Raw genomic sequence first — 23,914 nt, 5'->3', positions numbered from 1 at the left:
CCCCAAAGCTGTAAACACTGTTCTCCCTCTTAAATCCATTTCCTGTCATTCCTCTCTACCCCCCAAAATTTACCTGTACTAGCCTGCATAGCCATGGGTACACAATGACTGTGCTGAAAGGTGCTCAGTGTTATATGTGGGAAGCAGAAGATCCATGTTTTTAGCTTTGTACCGAGGTTTGAAGCAATGTGAATATAAGAAATGCTTAATGTTCACATAATCAAAACAGAAATAGATGTATAATTTATCACATGAGCAGTAATATATTTGGTGATATTACACATTTTATCTCACATGAGAACGTACTAATTGGGAGGGGCAGCTGTTTCTCTACAGTCTTTTCTAAACATTTTCCTGATTTATGGTTTTTACACCCATAATAAATTTTGAAATAATTCATTGTCCAGTTCTGCCTATGAAATCTTTATTGCGGTGTGCTGTCTTCAGATTTTGGTTATTATATTACTTTTGAGCGAGTGCCTCATATTGCATTGTGCGTACATGTTGCAGATGACATAGTTTGCTGGGCTGGGCTCAGCTGGGCATGGCTTGGCATGTGCAGGCCAGGCTCTTATAACAATGGGGTTAACTGTAAGGCCACCAGTGAGGGAAGAAAATGTCAAGAGGAGTACCTTCTACATTTTTACCTCCAGCTGGCACTTGTTGCTCCCTGCTGTAGATGTTTTACTTTCCTGGGAGGCAATGAGATGCAGTGTCAAATACAATGCAGACTGAATATCATTTCCATTAAACATTATTGCACTGACAGCACCTTCATCGCACCTTTATTGCACAAAATATCAGTTCATGTTAGTGCTATATTTTGTGACATACAAAGGACTTCAGTGTATATTCTTCTTGCAGTACATTTTCTTACCATTTACACAAAAGATCCGACAGCACCATGCTACTGTACTACTTAAGAACTTGCAGCTTACAGTATGACCTTTCCATGCTGATAAATATCACTTGATTCGACTGATTAGTATTAGTCTTCAATAGCTTTTCTTATTGTATTGCCTTGGCCCTTCAGTTATTTGATTAACGGAAATTGGTTATTGGTTATTGTCAGAGAACTTTTAGAGATTTAAGTCATTACATATTGGATAAATCAGTGTTTATATTGTTTCAGTTGTAATGAATATTGCTCTTAACAATCACATTGGAAGATGGCTCACAACATTCAAAGCAAAATGGCACCCTCTGCGTGAAGACGCATTTGTTATCGGCAGCATGATGCATCCAAGACGGGTAAGTAAATATCATAAAATTTGCTGCATTTTGTAGGTTGCCTCAGCAAACGAGAAATCGCTAAGAAAGAGCTTCGTATAGTAGTTGCTTACTACTTTTCGTGTGTTCCCATTTGTGGTACACCTACACCTATATCTACTGAATACTCTGCAACTGACAATGAGCGGCGCATAGTAAACATGAACACTTAAATCTTTCTGTATGAGCTCTGATTTATCTTGTTTTATTATAATTATCATTTCCTCTTATATAGATGGATGTCAACGAGACGTTTTCACATTTGGAGGAGAACGTTGGAGATTTCATGAAAAGATCTTGCCACATTGAAAGATGCTTTTCTTTTAATGATTGCCATCATAACACAATTGTTACATCCGTAGCGCCGGGAAAAAGTAGAGTTTTGCGAAAAATGCAAATTCTGCCTCAGAATATGAAAATGCAAAATTAAACTAAGAACACTATTTCGTAGTGAATTGTATCCAGAGGAACTGTTTTATCATAGTTTGAAGTAGCGTTATTTTCTGTTTATTGGTAGTGAAAATATAACAACTTTATGTGTACTGGTATTGTACATCATGTGGTGAAGCCCAATTTGAAAAGATACCACATGTTACAACCTGTTTGCAAAATAGAAAGTGCACAAAAACAATAACTTACCAATGCACTTGATGCTTTGCTGCCATTCTGTGAAAGGTCTGTTTAAGGTACACACCAAATAATGCATCATAGTACTCAGCCGTAAGGAAAGTAGCATTTAATAAAAAAAAAGAGTATGTATGTTTGTTAGCTAAAGTTCGAAAGTTGGCATAATGACACTTTCAATGTGGGAAAGTAAGGTGGTGGTTGTTTTGAAGCATTGTTGCGTCAAATACCGCTTGAGGTCAGGCCCGAATTACTTCGTTAACAATACTCTGCCAAGCCAACTCAACAAGCAGTTGCAGGGTAGCTGTTAATGAATGCTTTGTGTTGTGCATTGGTCGTGGTTTTCTTTTCGTGTGTGGAAATGAAGTGACTAATCTAATTTTGATTATGACCCTTAAAACACCAGAAGAGATAGCCGATCCCTGTGATGTCAGGTCTGCTGTTGCAGAACATGGGTTTAGGCTGCTGCCCTGTGTGAGGAAGCCAGGGCTTGTTTCCTCGCACTGGTCATCTCCTCTCTGATGGTCAAAATACAAACTTGTTTGTGCTCTTGGTAGGCTGCCACTATATAGTGTCCACATTCAATACTACAGTGATCGGAAAATTATTCACATAACGTTTCAGAAGTAACTTTTGGTTCATTTTGTATGCTAAGTGCCTTGTCAGTTCTATGTATATCATCATCAAGCGTGGATTGCAAGGCAATGAAAGTCCACGAAAGGTAGAAATTAATATTCTCCACATTTTGTGATCATCGAATTGGGTGGGAAAAGATAAATAATGTGAAGAAAGGACTTAAATCAGACACACATTCAGTTCGTTGGTGGGAAAATCCCCTGCTACTTTACAACAGAACAGTTATGTGCTGAAAGATGAAATACAGCCAAAAGAAGAAAACAAAGGCCTTTTCGCTGATAAAGCTGTTGAAGATTTAACAAAAGCAAAAAGTTCCCAATCAGCACTTATTTAATAGTCACTTTCAAATAACTGAGGCTTTGTTTGTCTTTTAGCGTGACAAAGTTTTAAATTTATGAGTCTAATCATTTACAGAAAAAAAGTTAATTTTGACAAACGTTGTTGTAGATTTTGACAAAAATAGAAGGTACATTTTTCGATACCTATATACCCAAGACACTCTCCTCAATTTCACGATAATACAAAAGTGAGCTGAGCTTTGAACTTCTTTGAAGTCTACCGTCAGTCCTATCTGGTAAGGATCCCGTGCCACACAGCTGTACTGAAGCAGATGATGAAACAATGCAGTATAGGCAGTCTCTTTAGTAGATAAGTTGCATCTCCTAAGTGTTCTGTCTATAAAACAGTCCTGGTTTTTGTTTTCTGCACAACATTATGTACGTGATCGTTCAGATTTGTTATTTGTAATTGTAATTAATAGGCACTTAATTGGATGAACAGCCTTTAGATTTGAGTGATTCATTGTGTAATCGAAGTTTAACAGAATCCTTCCGGCACTCGTATGAATGACTTCATACTTCTCGTTATTCAGGGTCAGTTGCCACGTTTAGCACCATACTGATATCTTGTCTAAATCATTTTGCAGTTGGTTTTGATCTTCTGATGACATTACTAAATGTAAATGACAGCATAATGTGCAAACAATCTAATATAGCTGCTCACATTGTCTCCTAAATCATTTATATAGATTAGAAGCAGCAGATGGCCTATAACACTTCCTTGGGCATCTCCAGACACCATCTCTGTTGTACTCGATAACTTTGTGTCATTTGGTACGAATTGTGGCCTTTCTGACAAAGTTATGAATTCAATCGTGCAGCTAAGACGGTACTTCATAGTCAAGCAGTTTGATTAGAAGCTGCTTGTGAAGAACAGTATCAAAAGCCTTTCGGAAACATAGAAATACTGAATCAGTTTGTGATCCCCTGTCGATAGCACTCATTACTTGTGAGAATTTTCTACATCCAAAATCCTGCTACAAATTGACGTCAGTGGTATGGGTCTGAAATTTATTGGTTTATTCCTACTGCCTTTCTTCAGTATTGGTGTGACTGTGCAATTGTCCAGTCTGTAAGTATGGGTACTTCGTTGAGTGAGCTATTGTACATGATTACTTAGTAAGGAGCTATTTTATCTGCATACTGTGAAAGGAATGTAATTGATGTACAATCTGGACCAGAGGTTGCCTTTATTAAGTGACTGAAGCTGCTTTGCTGCACAAAGGATACCTACTTCTAAGTTACTCACGTTGGCGGCAGTTGTTGATTATCTTCTTCAGGAAACTAATTGCGAAAACTGTATTTAGTAACTGTGCTTTAGTGGCACTGTCATTAATAACATTGTATTGTTGCTGGTGTACTTAACATACGACCAGAAAGTTCACACTAAATTTTAAGTTGCTGTAAAACTTAGCTATTATTGAGGATTTTGCATTCTTTTAAATTTGGCATGCTTTTTTTTCTCTCTTCTGCCAAAGTGTGCTAACATGTTTTGTGTACCAAGGGGGTCATTACAGTGTCTCATTAATTTATTTGTTACAAATCTCTTCAGTGCTGTCGATAATGTTTCTTTGAATTTAAGCCATGTTCCTCTAAGCTTACATAGATGAGAAGGAATAGATGTTGTTTCCTAGGAAGGCATGAAGCAGACTTCTTATCTGCTTTTCGAAATAGATCTATTTTGTGTTTATTTTTGGTGAATTTGAATGTTACATTATTCAGTCTCTCTACTGTGACCTCTGGATACTTCATCCCTGTATCCATCATATTGCTCCCTATTTGCTCTGGATTATTTGTTACTGAGAGGTATATCTATGTTTTCTCAATCATTTATAATTTGAATGGGCTGCTGAACTAATTGTTCAAAATAGTCAGAGAAAGCATTTAGTAAGATTTTAGGTGATGTTTTATGACTACTGATGACTCTAAACATTTATTTTCACCAACATATCAATGATACATTGAAGTTGCCACCAAGTATAATTGTATGATTCAGGTAGTGAAACGAGAGTCAAATATTATATGAACTGTTCAACAGCCGTATTATGAGAGTTTGGAGGTTAGTAAAAGGCACCAATTATTAATTTGTTCTGGTTGACAAGTGTAACCTGTACCCGTGCTAAATCACAGGAACTATCTGCTTCAGTTTTGCTACAATATAGACTACTTCTAACAGCAACAAACACGTCATCCCCAGCTGTCTTTAACCTATCCATTCTGAACACCATTATGTCCTTAGCAACGATGTTGACTGAATTTCTCTAGCTTCAGCCGTCTTTCAGTACCTATAACTATTTGTGTTGGATCTCTGGTTTTTTGTTCTTGCAGCTACAATAATTTACTGTTATAATACATGTGGTTTGTAAGTCAACCTTGTCTTGTGTTTGACGTACACCTTTTGAGACCAAAACCCTTTCTGTTCTTCCTATATGCCCTTCAGCCTGCCATCCAACATCCTACCACCCTATGGCACACAATTGCAGAACTGTCAGCTTATTCAGACCATCTACTTGACTCTGTACCAAAGGTCCACAGTCAATCCTGGCACCGATACTACAGATAAAAACTCTGCATTCGTATTGCAAGCAACACAGGCAGTCTTTACCAGTTCACCAGAAACCAAAGAGAATCTCTTCCGATCCAAAGTAGGAAACATCATTAGTACAAATATTAGCCACCACCTGCAGTTAACCACACCCTGTACTCATCATGGCATGTGGCAAGATCTGGCCACATCTGGGATATTCCCTCCCTCCCACCCTCCCTGGCACATACATAGAGGGTGCACTGGACTTCTCCCCTCCTTGGCAGCTATGTCCCTGAGGAGCCTCATTACACACCTAACATTGGAGCTCCAACCACCAGTTCTCACCCTCTGTCTCTGCCTGGATCTTGGAGGCTGAGATGCTTCCTCCAAAAGAGGACATAAGTGCATAGTTCCTGATATTGATCAACTAGAGATAGCACTTCAAACCTGTGAGGCATTTCAGTCCCCACCTCCCCCAGAAAGTCATTTTGCTGTCTGGTACACTTTTTGATGAGACTTCTCATGTGACCAAGGGTAAGAGGTCAACCTCAGTGCAGGAAGTAGCCAGGGCAGCCACATTAGTTAACCAATTGGACAACACGTGGGACGTGCAGGGCAGCCCTTGAGTTCCCCCTCCCCGCTGCTTCCCTGTGATGTCTATTGGCAACAGCCTCAAGCTGTGTGACTGCAGTTAGCACCACTTGGAGCTGTGAGTGAATAATCACCAACTCCACCTGCACCTGAATGCAGCTATCACAGTTCCTAACAGTATTAAAGACTGCAGAATTGTACACTACACAGTCGTTAAGATGCTAAACTGTGTCTAGTAAGGACATACACACACAAGAAATTTAAGAATCGAATGACTATGCCCAGAGCTAACTGAAAATGAGTCACTCATGTTTGGAGCTCATAAATTATATCCTTTGAAAACATTGAGAGAGACACAACAAACTTTTCTGTAGGTGTTTTGACGAATGCTGAAAGTGGGTAATGCAAAACAGAGCAGTCATCAACTCAAAGATTTGTGTTCTCACTTGCGCCATGAAAATTGTGGATTTTTATGAAGGTAAAAGCTGTTGTAATTACATGTTTAGTGTGTGATTTTGTTTGTATAGGGAGTGATACTACTCGGTTCCAGCCTTTATCCAAAAATTGTGTATCTAACTGGCGGTATTTACCTTAATCAACAAACCTCTAATTGGAGTTCTGACGCTCATCCATATTTCTGAATTTGTTTTGAGAAATCATGTGAGAGGTTCAAAGACTAATCTATTACATGCATACAAGATTTTTTCTGTAAAGTATTCTGTAGTAGTAGTAGTAGTAGTAGTAGTAGTAGTAGTAGTGTCCAGCCACAGGCAGAATAATTTCTGCACAGGTTTAGAACTGGTTTGCAGCGGTCAGCTTAATCCTTATTCTTCCTATTGCTTATATGAAATAATTTAAAAGGGTTGACACTAAATGACATTCTGCGTGATAAACCTTCTTGATATTCAAATAGATAGCAAAGTGAAAAGAATTTCTTTGCGTTCTATGTATATTACTAAGTGATTATCCACAAACCTAGTCTATTGCCGGTTGTCTATCTAATAGCTTCCAGGAGCAATAGATATTTTATTTTTTCATATTTCGCATTGTTATTGACCACTTTAAAATACTCCCGTAATTTACTTGTTAAGAGGTATACTCGTATGTTAAAAGTTTAACCCTTTAAGGTCCTAAATTGGAAAATGAAAACCTCACTTACATATGTTTCAGTACTAATTCAGTGTTCGGCCACTAAGAGAATCCAGATATTGCCTTTACTGTCTACAGCTTTGGCTACTTGACAGCAAAACACATCCTTTCATCTTCTGTCTTTTATTGTTGTTCAGGTAGTGACCATAGTGATACTGAATTTGACATTGACTTTAGTGGCTCAGAAACTGCAGAATATTTTAATGTTACTTTTTTGTTGGAGACTAAAAGTGAAGAAAGTTTGTTAGACAATGGTTTAACAAATGCTTTCCAGCGGTAGGAGATAAATATGTCAACTGTGCTCCAGGCAGCTCATCAAAAATTTCCGTCCACAGGAAACCCTGCTGTTCATGAAGTGAACAGCTTTGCCAACAATGTCGTGTGATGTGGAACAGGTCATTGATAACAACTACATAAACATCGTTGTCACAAAGTATAAAGTGCAACGGGTTTCCCATTGGAAAGACTACCAGCAATGAAATGAGTTTATCGGTGGTGTACTGCCTCAAAGCATTGTGATGAGGCCAAAAAATGCCTTAGTTTTTTTTGGATAATTTGGTGTACAATCATGTGAACCACCCACAGGTGAAGCTAAGTAAAATTATCCTATACTTCACCATCTCGATAACAATTTCAAAAGCTTGTGCATGCCAGACAGAGGTGTAATAATGACTTGTATCGGTAGAGTACCGACCACTGAAAAGGGCAAGGTTTGGCATCAAGATGTTTACATTATGAGAATACTAAACTGGGTATGTGTGGTGTCATTTAAATACACAGGAAAAGGAGGGAAATTGGACAAAATCTGTGATGAATGCTACAGTCAACTCGTACTGTAATGACACTGATAAAACCACTTCTGAATAAAGGCTATAACATTACCATTGATAACCATTACATGTCACCTCAACTTGCTGACTTGTATAGAGAACCGTCACATATGGAACTGTGCCTTGCAAAAAAGAGATGTGCCACTATCATTTCATCATAAGAAATTAAAGAAGAGGGAAGTTGTTGCTTTATAGAGGGGAAAAGTTACAGTAATTCGATAGGACAGCAGATGTTTCTATTTTGACAAAAATTCACAAGGCTGAAATGGAAGCTGTAGATAAAAGATGCAGAGAAATGTTGAAGCTAGTAGCTGTCATTGCACACAATGAGCAGAGTAGACAAAGTAGATCAGCACTTGGCTAACAACCCAGTGACTTGTAAAAGGGGAAAGAAGTATTACAAGAAAATATTTTTCCATCTCATAGAACTTGCTTTGTAGAATGTATATGCTCCATAAAAAAGGAGATAAAGAAGTCCCCTAGAGTTCTCTGTTCCTGCTATTGAGAACATGATTTCAAAACACCAGAAGAGGGGATTGTTTCAGAAGTAGCAGGTTGTCCCTCCTCAAGTGCAGATCCCAGGTGACTGATTGTCCAACATTTTCCGTCAATAACTCTACCTGCTGTGAAGAAGCAACATCCAACAAGGTCTCTCGCAATGTGCAGCCATGTTTGGGATACAGATGGGAAAAAGGCAAGAAGGGAATAAAGACACCGTGTGTGAAGACTGTGATGTCACCTTGTGCATTGTTCCTTGCTTTTGCGTTTGTCACACAGCTACAAACATTTAAAGCCATTGCAAAATTTGTGGTTTAACTTGATACACACACAGAAAGTTAAAAAATGGCTTAAGTTGCAGGATACTTAAAAAGACCAGTGCCAGAGTAAACTCAGGATTCTATTTATGACGAGCATCAAAAATTTGTAATTCATTATTTTGAACTTTGAGTTACCTTTATATATCTGTATGTAATGTCATTTATTAAAGGACGTCTTCCATTCATTAAAAAAAGAACATAATATGTAAAGACAAGTATTACACTTAGAAACTGTATGTTTGTCATGAGGGAGTGTAACTGGCAGTGCACAAATATGCATACTTCATTCATCCAGTGTTTGAGAATGAGAGCACTTAGTGACTTCAGACGAAGCTTACACATAGTTTATGAAACTTCCCCCCCCCCCCCCCCCCCCGTCCTCCCTCCCCCCTCTCCTCTCTCTCTCTCTCTCTCTCTCTCTCTCTCTCTCTCTCTCTCTCTCTCTCACACACACACACACACACACACACACACACACACACACACACACACACACACACACGAGATGAAAGGAAAAAGTTTTGTCATTTCCTACATTTTCGCTGTATGGGCAGGTGCAGTAAGACTTCTGTAATAGACTTAGCGTTGTAATTCATTACTGTTTTACTGTAGACTCTCTTCACATACAGTATCCGCATATACCAATGAATGTGCCTACAAAATTACATCCTAATGCAGCTCACAGTTTAGGAGACATGATGTCATAAATCTTGGGATGCGAGAAAAACTAGCTTCAACGTAAAATGGAGTGCAGATTACCCCTTTATATTCGTCCGTTGTTTGATAATTAGAGCACTCAGTGACTTCCAGCAAACCTGAAGCAGAATTTCGGACCTTTCCAAAACTTCTCCGTACTTACATGTTTGAAGGGAAATATTGAACGCATTGTTGTTGTTGTTGTGGTGGTCTTCAGTCCCGAGACTGGTTTGATGCAGCTCTCCATGAACGCATTATCTTATTTATAAAGTAATCAGACATATAAAGTTGTTTAGTACATGGGAGAGTGATTCTGTAAAGACTCCAACCAGTAAAGGTTGGATACTAAAGTGAAATAAAATCATCGTGTTGAAAATCAGATTAAAACTTATTCTGGTGTAGTTTCTACCTAAAAGTGTAACACATTGTGCTCAATTACGAACAAGCAAGCCCCTGAAATTGGCAGCATAAAATTCTTCTTGTTGCCATATTAACGAAGCAGTTGTAATGGTGCTAATCTGGTGGTAAGCTCTTCTTTTTGGTAACAAAGTTCATGGCCTCAAAATTGAAAACTTTTTGGGTGTTGACTGTTGTTAGACAATAATGGATACACCATCATTGTATTTAGTTCTACTTGTTAACCCGTTGATTAAATTTAGTTTGATTTTCTGATCAGTGAGTAGTTTCTTAATTCTTACATTTATATCCATGAAAACCAAGCTAACTCATACAATCAGTGACAGTTCAGTGGTAACACATGTAACAGACCACCACCTTCCACTAATCACAGTCAGCTACTAAAGTCACTATAAACATTTAGTGAGGCACATGTCAACAACACATCTATAAGATCCAAACTAATGAATGCAGTTCATGTCCATATCAGTCGAAGTAGTTCAGAGTTACTGAATGACATACATGTTAATTGAATGATTTCTGATGAACTATTTAGGATGCTTTGGCTTTAAATTACCTATTTACAAATATGGTTGCTGTGTTTGAAATTGTTAATGTCTACAAATCCGTAATGACTTAATTGAGCAGTGGGTGATTGTTTCAGAAAATTGAGGCAAGTAAAGTGCATGGGCTATGAGAAATAAATATAATAACTCAAATATCATATATTTGGGTATGTCTGACTTTATAATTACATTTATCAGGTAGCAATTACGGAAAGGATAGATTGCTGTTGTCCACAGCTCGTGGTCGTGCGGTAGCGTTCTCGCTTCCCGCGCCCGGGTTCCCGGGTTAGATTCCTGGTAGGGTCAGGGATTTTCTCTGCCTCATGATGACTGGGTGTTGTGTGATGTCCTTAGGTTAGTTACGTTTAAGTAGTTCTAAGTTCTAGGGGACTGATGACCATAGATGTTAAGTCCCATAGTGCTCAGAGCCATTTTTTGAGTGCTGTTCACTGTAAAAGATTACACGTTGAATTGCAGACAGGCACAATGAAAAGGTGGTTACAAAACAAGCCATCGGCCAAAACCTTCATCAGAAAAGAAAAATGCACATGAACTCACACCTCAGACATACATGACCGCTCTCTTTGGTTGCTCAACCCAGACTGGAAGTGAAATGCGTTGAACGGGAGCAATCATTGGTAATAGAGTGGGGAAGGGGGATGGATAGCAGGGACAGATGAGGGAAGATAAAACAGTGCAGTCTGGCAGTGTGTGCAGGGACTAGAGGTGGCAGAAAAGGCTATGTAATTTAGTGTCTGGAGGCTGTGGGGGAGGAAGGGAAAGGAAAAAAAGGGAGTGGAATGCAGAGAAGGAAAAAGAGTGGTGGGTGCATTGGCAGAGAGCAGTGCACAATGAAGATGAGGGGATGTGAGTTGGGAGGAGGTAATAGGGGGGCAGAAACTGTTGGGTGGAGGGTGTGGGGACAGTAGGTTACTGTAGGTGGAGGCCAGATTGATTTCTGGAATGGATTAGGTGTTGTAAGGTTAATTCCTATCTGCACAGTTAAACTGCATGTTGTGCGTGCTTAACAGCAGTCGCAACAGAGCTAGTACACAGCATGGCTGCTTTCTCAGTTGGCCCAGCCTCTGATGGAGTAGGATAAGCCTGTGGCAGGACTGGAATGAGGAGTGCTCAGTGGGTGGAGTGGGCTGGTCTTGCACCTGGGGGCTTCCACGGGGATATGATCCTTATGCCATGGGATTGGGAGTGGCATAGGGGTGTACTAGGATGTAGTGAAGGTTGGGTGGGCAAGGAAAAACCACACATTGTCATATTAATTTGAGAGACTCATGCTTTTCTCATTGTCACTTACATGTAGCTTGCTCTTGGGATGGGATACTGGAAGAATTATGTATCTGCTTAATAAATAGCAAGATGACGAAAGTAGTTTATAAGGAAGTGTTGTGATAGAATAAGTTAATTTAGTATGAAATATAGTGAACACAAAGCACAGTTTTCTTTAATTAAATAGGGCTGTATTGAGAGTATTTTCACCAGGACATGTTCCATCTTTCTCATCAGTGTATATTTTAAGGGAAAGAATTTGAGATTTATCTATGTCGTTGAGCTTCTATAGACGTTTTTGAATGTTAACGAATGTTTTCAACTGTTCTAAAATGTGTTATATAAAGAAATGACTGGCAGAGTACTATATTTCAAATAGGCTTATTGACGAATAGTTCAGTGACTTTAAGAGTACATAGCAATTAAAAATTTTAACATGGCATACTAACAATTTTATAATGTCTCTCTATGTCCATCTTTTCAGAGATGGTTTGCAGGACATTATCTGTTCAGTACATAATGTGGAATCAAATGCCTTCCAGCCATCTAATTTTCTAACTTAATTTATTGTGTACCAGTGATATGTTGTTGTTGTTGTTGTTGTTGTTGTTGTGGTCTTCAGTCCTGAGACTGGTTTGATGCAGCTCTCCATGCTACTCTATCCTGTGCAAGCTTCTTCATCTCCCAGTACCTACTGCAACCTACATCCTTCTGAATCTGCTTAGTGTATTCATCTCTTGGTCTCCCTCTACGATTTTTACCCTCCACGCTGCCCTCCAATACTAAATTGGTGATCCCTTGATGCCTCAGAACATGTCCTACCAACCGATCCCTTCTTCTGGTCAAGTTGTGCCACAAACTCCTCTTCTCCCCAATCCTATTCAGTACCTCCTCATTAGTTATGTGATCTACCCATCTAATCTTCAGCATTCTTCTGTAGCACCACATTTCGAAAGCTTCTATTCTCTTCTTGTCCAAACTATTTACCGTCCATGTTTCACTTCCATACATGGCTACACTCCATACAAATACTTTCAGAAATGACTTCCAGACACTTAAATCTATACTCGATGTTAACAAATTTCTCTTCTTCAGAAACGCTTTCCTTGCCATTGCCAGTCTACATTTTATATCCTCTCTACTTCGACCATCATCAGTTATTTTGCTCCCCAAATAGCAAAACTCCTTTACTACTTTAAGTGTCTCATTTCCTAATCTAATACCCTCAACATCACCCGACTTAATTCGACTACATTCCATTATCCTCGTTTTGCTTTTGTTGATGTTCATCTTATATCCTCCCTTCAAGACACCATCCATTCCGTTCAACTGCTCTTCCAAGTCCTTTGCTGTCTCTGACAGAATTACAATGTCATCGGCGAACCTCAAAGTTTTTATTTCTTCTCCATGGATTTTAATACCTACTCCAAATTTTTCTTTTGTTTCCTTTACTGCTTGCTCAATATACAGATTGAATAACATCGGGGAGAGGCTACAACCCTGTCTTACTCCCTTCCCAACCACTGCGTCCCTTTCATGTCCCTCGACTCTTATAACTGCCATCTGGTTTCTGTACAAATTGTAAATAGCCTTTCGCTCTCTGTATTTTACCCCTGCCACCTTTAGAATTTGAAAGAGAGTATTCCAGTCAACATTGTCAAAAGCTTTCTCTAAGTCTACAAATGCTAGAAACGTAGGTTTGCCTTTTCTTAATCTTTCTTCTAAGATAAGTCGTAAGGTCAGTATTGCCTCACGTGTTCCAGTATTTCTACGGAATTTAAACTGATCTTCCCCGAGGTCGGCTTCTACTAGTTTTTCCATTCGTCTGTAAAGTCGTGTTAGTATTTTGCAGCTGTGGCTTATTAAACTGATTGTTCGGTAATTCTCACATCTGTCGCTTTTTTCGGGATTGGAATTATTATATTCTTCTTGAAGTCTGAGTGTATTTCGCCTGTTTATTATGAAATCTTAAAGTCTCCTGACTGATGTGTAGAAAGATTCCAACCATGGTTCTGGTCAAAATAGGGGCCAGCATTCAAAAACTGGTATCTGTAGATTTTTGATACAGTGATCACTTCAAACATCATCTGCTGGCTGTTGACCGTAACCGAGGTTGGAATCTTCCTACACATTAGTCAGGGGACCTGAAGATAGTGTAATGTATCACTGAAACAGGTAGCCCAATAAATTAAGAGTTTGGAAATGAGACAGCTGAAAGGTGCTTGATTTGACATTCTATTCTTACTGTGTTATAGAGTGATCTGGAATGTTGGAAGAGAACAAGTGAAATTAAAAACCTTGTGAAGCTGGTCTTTTTCAGCTAGTTTTTTAAATAAAGCCATATATATTTGAGCCTGCATGTTTTGTTTAGCATAACTGAACATACAGATTTGTTTGGTAAACTGATTTCAGGTCAAACTAGAACTTAACTGATGGTTATCACAACATTATGCTTAAAGTAATCAATTATCCAAGGGCTCATGCAGAGATAAAACATACACTGTTGCAAAATAATGACCTGACGTGATACAGCATGGCACAAAACAGTGACACTGGACAGTAACAATAATAAGAGGATTGACTGAAAAGTAATGCTTCCACCTTCGTAACTTTTCAACAGGTGGCAGCGTTGGTAGGTGGCAGGCACTGGCTTGTTCTGTAGCCTCTTCTCTACAGCTCCAGTTGGTGGTAAGCCTTAGCACTGAACGGTTGTATTGCTACAGTGTAAAGTATGGAACACTACGCAGACAGTCGGTCAATGCGATTTAAGCAACGTGCAGTCATTGAAGTCTTGACAGCAGAAGGTGTCACCCCAAAGGAGATTCATCAGAGAATGAAAGCAGTTTATGGTGATTGTGTTGATGTGAGTACTGTGTGTCGTTGGGCGAGTAAGTTTGAAGATGTTGAGGCGGGAACATCTGACCTGTGTGACAGACAGAGTTGGACATCCTGTGACAGCAACTACTGAGTATCACAAGCAGAATGTTGACGGATTGTTTCAGGAAGATCGTTGTATCACTCACAGAGAAATTGCAAGCACAATTGGCATTTCACAAGAATGTATGGGTCACATTATTGCTTTGCCTGGCTATGGGAAGATTTGTGCACAATGGGTGCCCTGGATGCTGACTCCTGAAATGGAAGCTCACAGACTTGAAATTTGCCGGGAACTCCTCTCAAGTTACGAGAATAAAGGCGACGCCTTTCTCTATTCAGTTGTGACAAGAGACGAAATGTGGGTACACCATTACGACCCGGAGACGAAACATCAGTCTATGGAATATCGACACACTCGCCCCAGAAAAAGAAATTAAAGACACAGCTGTCAGCTGGAAAAATCATGACCACAGTGTTCTGGGACGCAAATGGTGTTATCCATGTTGATTTCCTTGATCGTAAAACAACAATAAATTCAGAGCGTTAAATCACAACACTGCGAACTCTGAAATGACTGTTAACAAGGGTCCGAAAGGAAAAGGGAAATGTTTTCCTCCAACATGACAATGCCAAAGCACACACTTCACGTGCCACCACAGCAGAACTTCAGTGATTGAATCTCACCACTGTACGGCATCCTCCACACAGTCCAGGTTTAACACCATTTGACTTCAATCTGTTCCCAATCATGAAAGACGATTTGCGGGGACGTCATAATGCTTCTGATGAAGATGTTGAGAGAACTGTGAGACTGTGATTGCGGAAACAGTGTGTTGACTTCTTCTGCGACGGCTCCAGAAAACTTGTTCTTCATTGGCAGAAATGTATCAAATTGGCTGGTGATTATGTGGAAAAGTGAATATTGGTAATTAAAGATCTCATTCTAAGGATTATTTCTGTGTTTGATTTATTAAAATATTTCCATCCAAACCCAATTAATTAATGAAGGTGGAGGCATTACTTTTCATTCAACCCTTGTAGAATTTTCAAAAGCAGCAGTAGATACACAAGAGCTCATAACTTCTGGAATTATAGATAAGCATTAAGGAACTGCAGTTGTTTTGGTGTGTTGCAAATGATACATTGTCACATAGTTAATCAGAACACACAGAACATCGGTTCTGTTTCTGTAACGTCAGTACTTTCATCAATCATAATGAACAACAAAAAATCCTTATGGTGAATTACAAGTAGACAGCATATTATTTGGAGAAGAATTTCTCAAAGTTATTTTAAAGTGTTCTTATGTATTTCAAAATTACACTGATGAGCAAAAACATGACCATGTACTTGTTTGTCCATCTTTGAAACAAAATACATATCTGAGTCCAAGTATCAGGGGTCAGACAGTTTGTTTGTAGGTTTGTGGAGGTATGTTGCATTAGATGTTTATGCACGGGTCATGTAATTTGCATAAATAATAGGCCACTGATTTGCATTTGCGGTGATGATGCCCAATAGTGACCCAGTAGGGTTCCATATGATTTACATCAGGCTGATTTTGTCACTGAGACATCAACGTGAGTTCATTATAATGCTCCTTGAACCACTGTAGCACGGTTCTGGCTTAGAGACATGGACAGTTATACTCCTGAAAGATGACATAGCCATCTGGTAAGACATACAACGTGAAGGGACGCAGGTGATTTGCAGCTGTCAGCATGTCTTTGATTACTGCCACAGGTCCCATGCAAGTCTCATAGCATGATACTTCTCCCACCAAACTGCAGCTGTCGCATGCTGCATGTTTTGGTACACTGTTCACCTCGATGACAGCATTTATAGAGATGACCATTGACCTAGTGTAGTAAAAATATGATTCACTCGTAGAGCTGACATGTTTCCCTTGATCAACTATTGAATCCTGTTGGTGCCATGTCCATCGCAGTCGTAATTGATGATATCGTTCTGTCAGTAAGTGAACATGTATGGGAGGTCTGCCCTGGAACTTCATTTTCAACAATATATGATTAATGTGTGCTCTGAAACACTTCTGCATGCACAAGCATTGTGTTCTTTCGGCAGAGATGCCACAGATCACTACTTATCCTACTTTACAGATCACAGATAGGCCTCTCGACCCCACATTCTGTGAAGTCGTGGAGATACAACCATTTAGCTTCTAATTGTAGTTTCACTGTCTTTTTACCTATTTCTGTAGATGCTAATGACAGTAACACATGAACATTTGGCTAGCTTTGCCGTTTGAGATACTCGTTCATAGGTTCTGCAAAATAATAATCTGCCCTTTGTCAAAATTGCATATGTGAATGGATTTGTAGCACGTGTCCTCACTAGTGTGATCCCCCCCTCTGTGTCTGCTCCGATTATGTACTTCTGTTACCCCATCGTGTGCCTGCAATGCTAGCAGGCGACATCCAACAGATCATAATGTTTTGGTTTATTAGTGTCTCTCCTGCTTAAGAGCTATATACAAATGCCTGAGTAACGTACCAGGATAAAGAACTCTCGATTAAGATTACTTTCTTTGTTTTGACAGCATGTTGGACAATCCATTTTCAGCTTGTAGAGCAATCTCCAGTAGTCAGCATGTCGAGCTGATTAAGTAGATGAAGACCGGACTTTAACAAAAATGCAAGAATAAAAAGTACTTGTAAAATTTAACCATGATTGATGACACATGTTGAACTCAAATTTTTTATCGTACCTCTAGGAAAGCAGTAGAGTGCTCTGCTAGTGACACACTGACCTGACCTCAACTTTGAAACTTCTCAGAAAGTCAGTTATTGCAATACCTGTTATGCATGTGTAAATATTCTCATTACCTACAAAAATATGCCAGTATCAGATTCAGATCTGTCTGTAAGACCCAAAAATCATATTTTAACTTAGTTCAGATGACGTTTGTGAGTACTGTGACATTTGTGCACAGTTTCTCTAACCATTGTACACAATATTGTAATAGGTCAACTAGCTCATTAATGTAACAGGCAACTCATTTGAAGGCAATGTAGTGCGATAGATAGTACAAAACTTACCTAAACAAGTCCTTGTTTTTAATGACATACTAAAGCATTTGTGGTAATAACTGTAATGCATAGTTGATCCTCTATTTGTTGAGATGGATTTTTTCAGTCACACGATTGCCTGTTTTTCATAAAGCTTTTCCATTTAAATTACTGACCTGCAGATTTTTATTAATATAGTGGACCTTATTCTTCATTTAGTCCATTACGATATACACAGCATCATTCTGTGAACAATAAATTGTAACAGAAATTTTGGATGTCACTGGTAGAGTTCTTTATATCATTCAGAATAAAATGTTGTACAAGTTTTGGAAGTCTTCAAATAAGACTGACACTGACATGTGGAAAAATCGGGTCTACTGCCGGATGTTTGTGTCGCTCTGGCACAATGTTTCGGCCACGTAACTCATTGCCTTCTTCAGGTGCTACCTGAGACTGCTGTGTTGGAGGATCTTGTCCAGTATTTATGCCTGGAGGGCGCTGGGTGCTCTCTTTGCCGTCCGCGCCCGCCTGGCGCTGCTTGTAATGTGTTGTCTCTTCCCCGGTGTTCCCTGGGACGTCCGGGCCCGACTTGGGCGCAATCTGTGGCAACTCTCTGTGGCCTGTCCTGTGTCGGGCGTTCCGCTGGCGGTCAGCGCCCGCCAGGTGCTGCTCCTGAGGTTTTAACCCCTCCCTGGTGCTCCCACGGACATCCGTGCCCGACTTGGTCTCCATCTGTGGCAGCTCTCTGAGGGCTGTCCTTTGGGACAGTGTCATAAAGGAGGCCATCGAGATCAAGGTCACTGACAACCTAAGAAACTGAGACAGCGGTTACCAGCTTAGCTCGTCGTGGAGTCCGGCTCTGGAGCTTATTAGGGCTTAATGGAATGAACCAACAAACTCCTCAAGATGTAGTAACACTGCAGGAGTAGCGCCAGGCGGGTGCGGACTGCGAACGCACTCCCGACACAGGACGGGCCTCTGACAGCCGCCACCATCGCAGATGATGGACGAGCCGAGCATGAATGACAGTCGGAGCACCAGGGAAGTGCCAACACCGCAGGATAAGCACCAGGCGGGCGCGGACCACGAATGGAGGTTATGAAGGTTAGGTGGACGGTGGAAAGACTCTCTTGGTGGAGTGGGGAGGATTTCATGAAGAATGGATCTCATTTCAGGGCCGGATTTGAGGAAGTCGTATCCCCGCTGGAGAGCCACATTCAGAGTCTGATCCAGTCCCGGAAAGTATCCTGTCACAAGTGGAGCACTTTTGGGGTTGTTCTGTGGGAGGTTCTGGGTTTGAGGGGATGAGGAAGTGGCTCTGGTAATTTGCTTCTGTACCAGGTCGGGAGGGTAGTTGTGGGATGTGAAAGCTGTTTTCAGGTTGTTGGTGTCTTGCTTCATCCCTATGAAATCCCCAAACCACCTTCCCTACCCTCTGGATCCTACCCTTGTAACCGTCCCCGGTGTAAAACCTGTCCCATGCACCCTCCCACCACCACCTACTCCAGTCCTGTAACCCGGAAGGTGTACACGATCAAAGGCAGAGCCACGTGTGAAAGCACCCAAGTGATTTACCAACTGACCTGCCTACACTGTGAAGTTTTCTATGTGGGAATTACCAGCAACAAACTGTCCATTTGCATGAATGGACACATGCAGACAGTGTTTGTTGGTAATGAGGATCACCCTGTGGCTAAACATGCCTTGGTGCACGGCCAGCACATCTTGGCACAGTGTTACACCGTCCGGGTTATCTGAATACGTCCCACTAACATCAACCTGTCAGAACTCCGGAGATGGGAACTTGCCCTTCAGTATATCCTCGCTTCGCGTTACCCACCAGGCCTCAACCTCCACTAATTTCAAGTTGCCGCCGCTCATACCTCACCTGTCATTCATCATCATCTTTGCCTCTGTACTTCTGCCTCGACTGACGTCTCTGCCCAAACTCTTTGCCTTTACAAATGTCTGCTTGTGTCTGTGTACGTGCAGGTGTGTGTGTGTCCTTTTGTCTTTCCCTCTCCTTCCCTCTTTCCTGATGAAGCAACCGTTGGTTGCGAAAGCTTGAATTTTGTGTGTATTATTTGTGTTTGTTTGTCTATCAACATGCCAGCACTTTCGTTTCGTAAGTTACATCGTCTTTGTTTTTAGTTATAATTTTCCCACGTGGAATGTTTCCCTCTATTATATTCAAATAATTTAGTTTACAAGACGATCATTGTGATCCTCTAAGGCAGCAGGTCTAGTATGTGATAGTTCTGAAACTTCCTAATTTTTGGTATCTGTAATGGCATCATAGTTTCATATTGAAGTGTACATGTTATTGTATTCAGTTTTTCAAATTAAAATTAATTTTTTGATTTTTAGGTGCAGCTGTATGGTATTCATGGAAAAATAGTTCATGAACTCATGGATCCAGAACTTCAGGTGGTTATCTCTGTTTGCGAATTTCACCCAACTCAGCTGGCTTTTGTTGGTTGCAGCAGCTCTGGCAGAATATATGCTTTTGTGTAAATATTTGTTTGAAGCACCAGTTTCATACAGCGAACACTTTTTGTTAATGAAGATGTACTTATTTTTTAAAGCACCTCTTCCTGATTTTTAACTTTTTTATTGATTGTTCATGCAAAATTAAAATTTGTTGAAACACATAATAGTGCATTTTTATGTATGTTTTCTTACTTAGTAAAAATTGTCAATTTGTCAACACTGTCAATAAGTGGAACCAGAAGAATAAAGAAAAAGTGTTGCTAATCTGATGGGATGCAGAAAAATAAGCACGAGCACTTTTACATACAGGACGAGTCAGGAGGAAAGGTACATGCTTTGTTGTGCGATAGTACTAGTGATTCTGAACAAAGAACTTCATATGGACATATGCCCTAACACTAATGGTTTCAGAGTTAGAACATGTTTAGTATGACTTTGGTACGTGTGTCTTTAATAGCTCGAAAACCACACACTCGGTACACAAACTGAATTAAATTTGCTACAAAAAGGTTCCTATTTATTTTTTGTCTAGAACTAACAGTTTTCGCGGAGAGATTGCGAGACCATTGAAAATCTTGCGTGACGCGCATGCGCTGTAGTTTAGGTACTTTTTGTAGGCCGGTTTGAGGTAGTTTTCTGGTTTGATAGACCACAAGTGTCTTGTATCAAAATGTTCGCCTGGGTTCCTCTATATTACTGTGGTACGTTGTAAATAGTGACAATGAATAATACAGAAAATAAATAGAAATGTACATTAAAAGTGTTCAATCTTGGAAACCATTTGGGATAGGGCATATGTCCACATAAAGTTTTTTGTTCAGAATCAGTTATGCTATCACCTGTATAGAATTGGGGAGAAGAGGAGTTTGTGGCACAACTTGACAAGAAGAAGGGACCGGTTGGTAGGACATGTTGTGAGGCATCAAGGGATCACAAATTCATTGGAGGGCAGCATGGAGGGTAAAAATCATAGAGGGAGACCAAGAGATGAATACACTAAGCAGATTCAGAAGGATGTAGGTTGCAGTAAGTACTGGGAGATGAAAAAGCTTGCACAGGATAGAGTAGCATGGAGAGCTGCATCAAACCAGTCTCAGGACTGAAGACAACAACAACAACACCCGTCAAAACGCGTACCTTTCCTCTTGACTCACCCTGTATATAAATCATATGGCATTATTGGCCAGGAGACATGTTAGCTGCAACAGGCAGATGATGTGCTTTGCCCCTCACTTTTCTGCAATTTTTTAGCAAGGTAAAATCGTGCTTCTGTGGCACACCAGTGTAGAAGTGTGCAGTGAAACAGCTAAGTGAAAAATCCGTAGAATATGCCCATTTGTTTATATATTAAAGCTGACTTCGGGATTTTCCTTTGTGTGAGACAGCATGTGCGGGATTTGTGTACTGATTTAGAGTTCCAGATTCACATATTTTACTGTTCGTATCACTTCAGCATACTCTTTTGCTGATAGTATCAATACCCATTTGTATTGTGATATGTTGTGAAATTGAAACTATTTGCAAGTGCCATGATAAGAACTCGTACTATTATTGTCTGTTGTATGCTTAAATGGAATAGCCGTCTTTCAGAACAGTAGACTTATCCTCATTGTTCTCTAATTTCATTGTGTAATCACGTGAGCAATAGGTTATTTTCGAGAATTTGTGCACGCTGACAAAACTATATTTTCGCAATTTACCAATATGTGTTTTTTGGATACGTAACATGTTTCATAGCAAATCAGTGTTGTTGGTTTACAGTTACTGCCAAAAAATGCATCACCCCTTACTTTTATTGTAAGTCATGCAAATAAACATGCTTTCTTGAAAGCTACCATTGCCCTTTGCATAATCTAAGAGTAATTTGTGGTAAATTGGAGTTTCTGATTTAGTTACTGTAGCAGGTATTCTAACAAACATATTGTGTTATGTTTAATTTTCCATTAAAGACAAGTAGTCCTATACATGATCCAAATTTATTATAAATTACTGTTCTGTAATACATTTCACATAACTCAAAGAAATTCTGGTCATATGTAAAGGCTGCTAATTGCACCAAAGTTGGTTTCCGGTCCTTACTGAATAAGACAGGAACTGAAATTTAGGGTAGCAAAGCGAAAGCTGAAATAGTTAACTCTGTTTTTAAATGCTCCTTCACAAAGGAAAGCCCAGAACTGTCCCAATTTGGTCCTCGTACCACTGAAAAGATGAATGAAATAAGTATTTGTGTCAGTGGTGTTCAGGGACAGCTGAAATAGTCAAAATTAAACAAAGCTCCAGGGCCCAAAGGAATCCCTATCAAATTTGTTACGGAATTTGCGGCTGAGTTAGCCCCTCTTCTAAGAGTAATCTGTCATAGATCCCTCGCACAAAAATCCATGTCTGGTTCTTGGAAAAAAGCACAGGTCACATCCATGTACAAGATGGGTAGTAGAAGTGATCCACGCAACTATGATCCAACATCTTTAACAGCGATTTGTTGCAGAATCTTAGAGCATATTCTGAACTCTAACATAACGTCATGAGGTATCTTGTTCAGGAAGACCTCCTGAATGCCAATCGGCATGGATTCCGAAAACATCGATCATGTGAAACCCAAATCGCCCTTTTCTCACATGACATACTGGAAACTTTTTGACAAGGCAGTCGGGTGCAGTGTTTCTTGATTTTGGTGAAGCTTTTTACTCAGTACTACACCTATACTGACTGTCATAAGTACAATCATATGGGGTATCAAGTGAAATTTGTGACTGGACTGAAGACTTTTTGGTAGGGAGGACACAGCATGTTATTTTGGGTGGAGACTCGTCACTAGAAGTAACTTTGGGTGTGCTCCAGGGAAGTGTGTTGGGACCCTTGCTGTTAATGTTGTATATTAATGGCATTGCGGAGAGCATTAATAGTAACTTCAAACTTTTTGCAGATGACACAGTTATCTTTGGTGAAGTACTGTCTGCAAGGAGCTGCATAAATATTCAGTCAGATCTTGATAAGATTTCAAAGTTGTGCAAAGATTGACAACTTGCTTTAAATGTTCAGAAATATAAAATGATGCATTTAACAAAGTGAAAAAAGTGTAGTATCTTACGACTATAGTGTCGATGATTCACCGTTTGAATCTGCTAACTCATACAAATACCTGGGTGTGAGACTATGTAGGGGTGTGAAATGGAATGATCACATAGTTTCAGTTGTGGGCAAAGCAAGTGGTAGATTTTGGTTTAGTGGCTGAATATTGGGGAAGTGCAATCAGTCGGCAAAAGAGATTGCTTAAAAATCGGGCCACGTGTGACCGATTCTAAATATTTTTCAATTGTGTGGGGCCTGTACAAAATAGGACTAATGGGACGTTGAACATATGCAGAGAAGAGCATTATGAATGGTCACAGATTTGTTTGATCCTTGGGAGATTGTCACAGAGGTGCTGAAGGATCTGAATAGGCACGCTCTTGGAGACAGATGTAGATTATCCCAAGAAAGTCTACTAACAAAGTTTCAAGAACTGGCTTTAAATGATGATGCTAGGAATATACAAAAACTTCCTGCCCATCACTCACCTAGGGATCGTGAAGATAAGATTAGAATAATTAATGCATGCACAGAGGTATTCAGTCATTCTTCCCATGCTCCATATGTGAATGGAACGGAAAGAAACTGCAATAACTGGTATAACGGAATGCACCCTATGCCATGCGCCACATGGTGGTTCGCAGAGTATAGATGCAAAGACTTTGTTTGGGCTTGTTTGTCTGTCTGGTGCAAGAATTTCTATTTGACACCTCTTCCATGAT

At 39.8% G+C, this 23,914-nt stretch overlaps 1 protein-coding gene across 13 annotated transcripts in view; it reads left to right on the top strand.

The window, feature by feature from the left end:
- The window catches only part of LOC126197486 (WD repeat-containing protein 76-like), a 400,466-nt gene that overhangs the window by 127,982 nt on the left and 248,570 nt on the right, over window positions 1-23,914 (top strand). The window contains exons 11-12 of one of the 13 annotated variants that reach the window (XR_007539941.1): window positions 1,133-1,251; window positions 20,001-20,221. The exons of the other annotated variants lie outside the window; for them this stretch is intronic. The gene's annotated coding sequence lies outside the window, so the exon portion shown is untranslated. The remainder of the gene's footprint in view (window positions 1-1,132; window positions 1,252-20,000; window positions 20,222-23,914) is intronic. 13 annotated transcript variants of the gene reach the window in all.

The sequence above is a fragment of the Schistocerca nitens genome, chromosome 1 (genome assembly GCF_023898315.1).
Source record: "Schistocerca nitens isolate TAMUIC-IGC-003100 chromosome 1, iqSchNite1.1, whole genome shotgun sequence".
Taxonomy (NCBI): domain Eukaryota; kingdom Metazoa; phylum Arthropoda; class Insecta; order Orthoptera; family Acrididae; genus Schistocerca; species Schistocerca nitens.
This window is presented reverse-complemented; position numbering and strand designations above follow the sequence as displayed.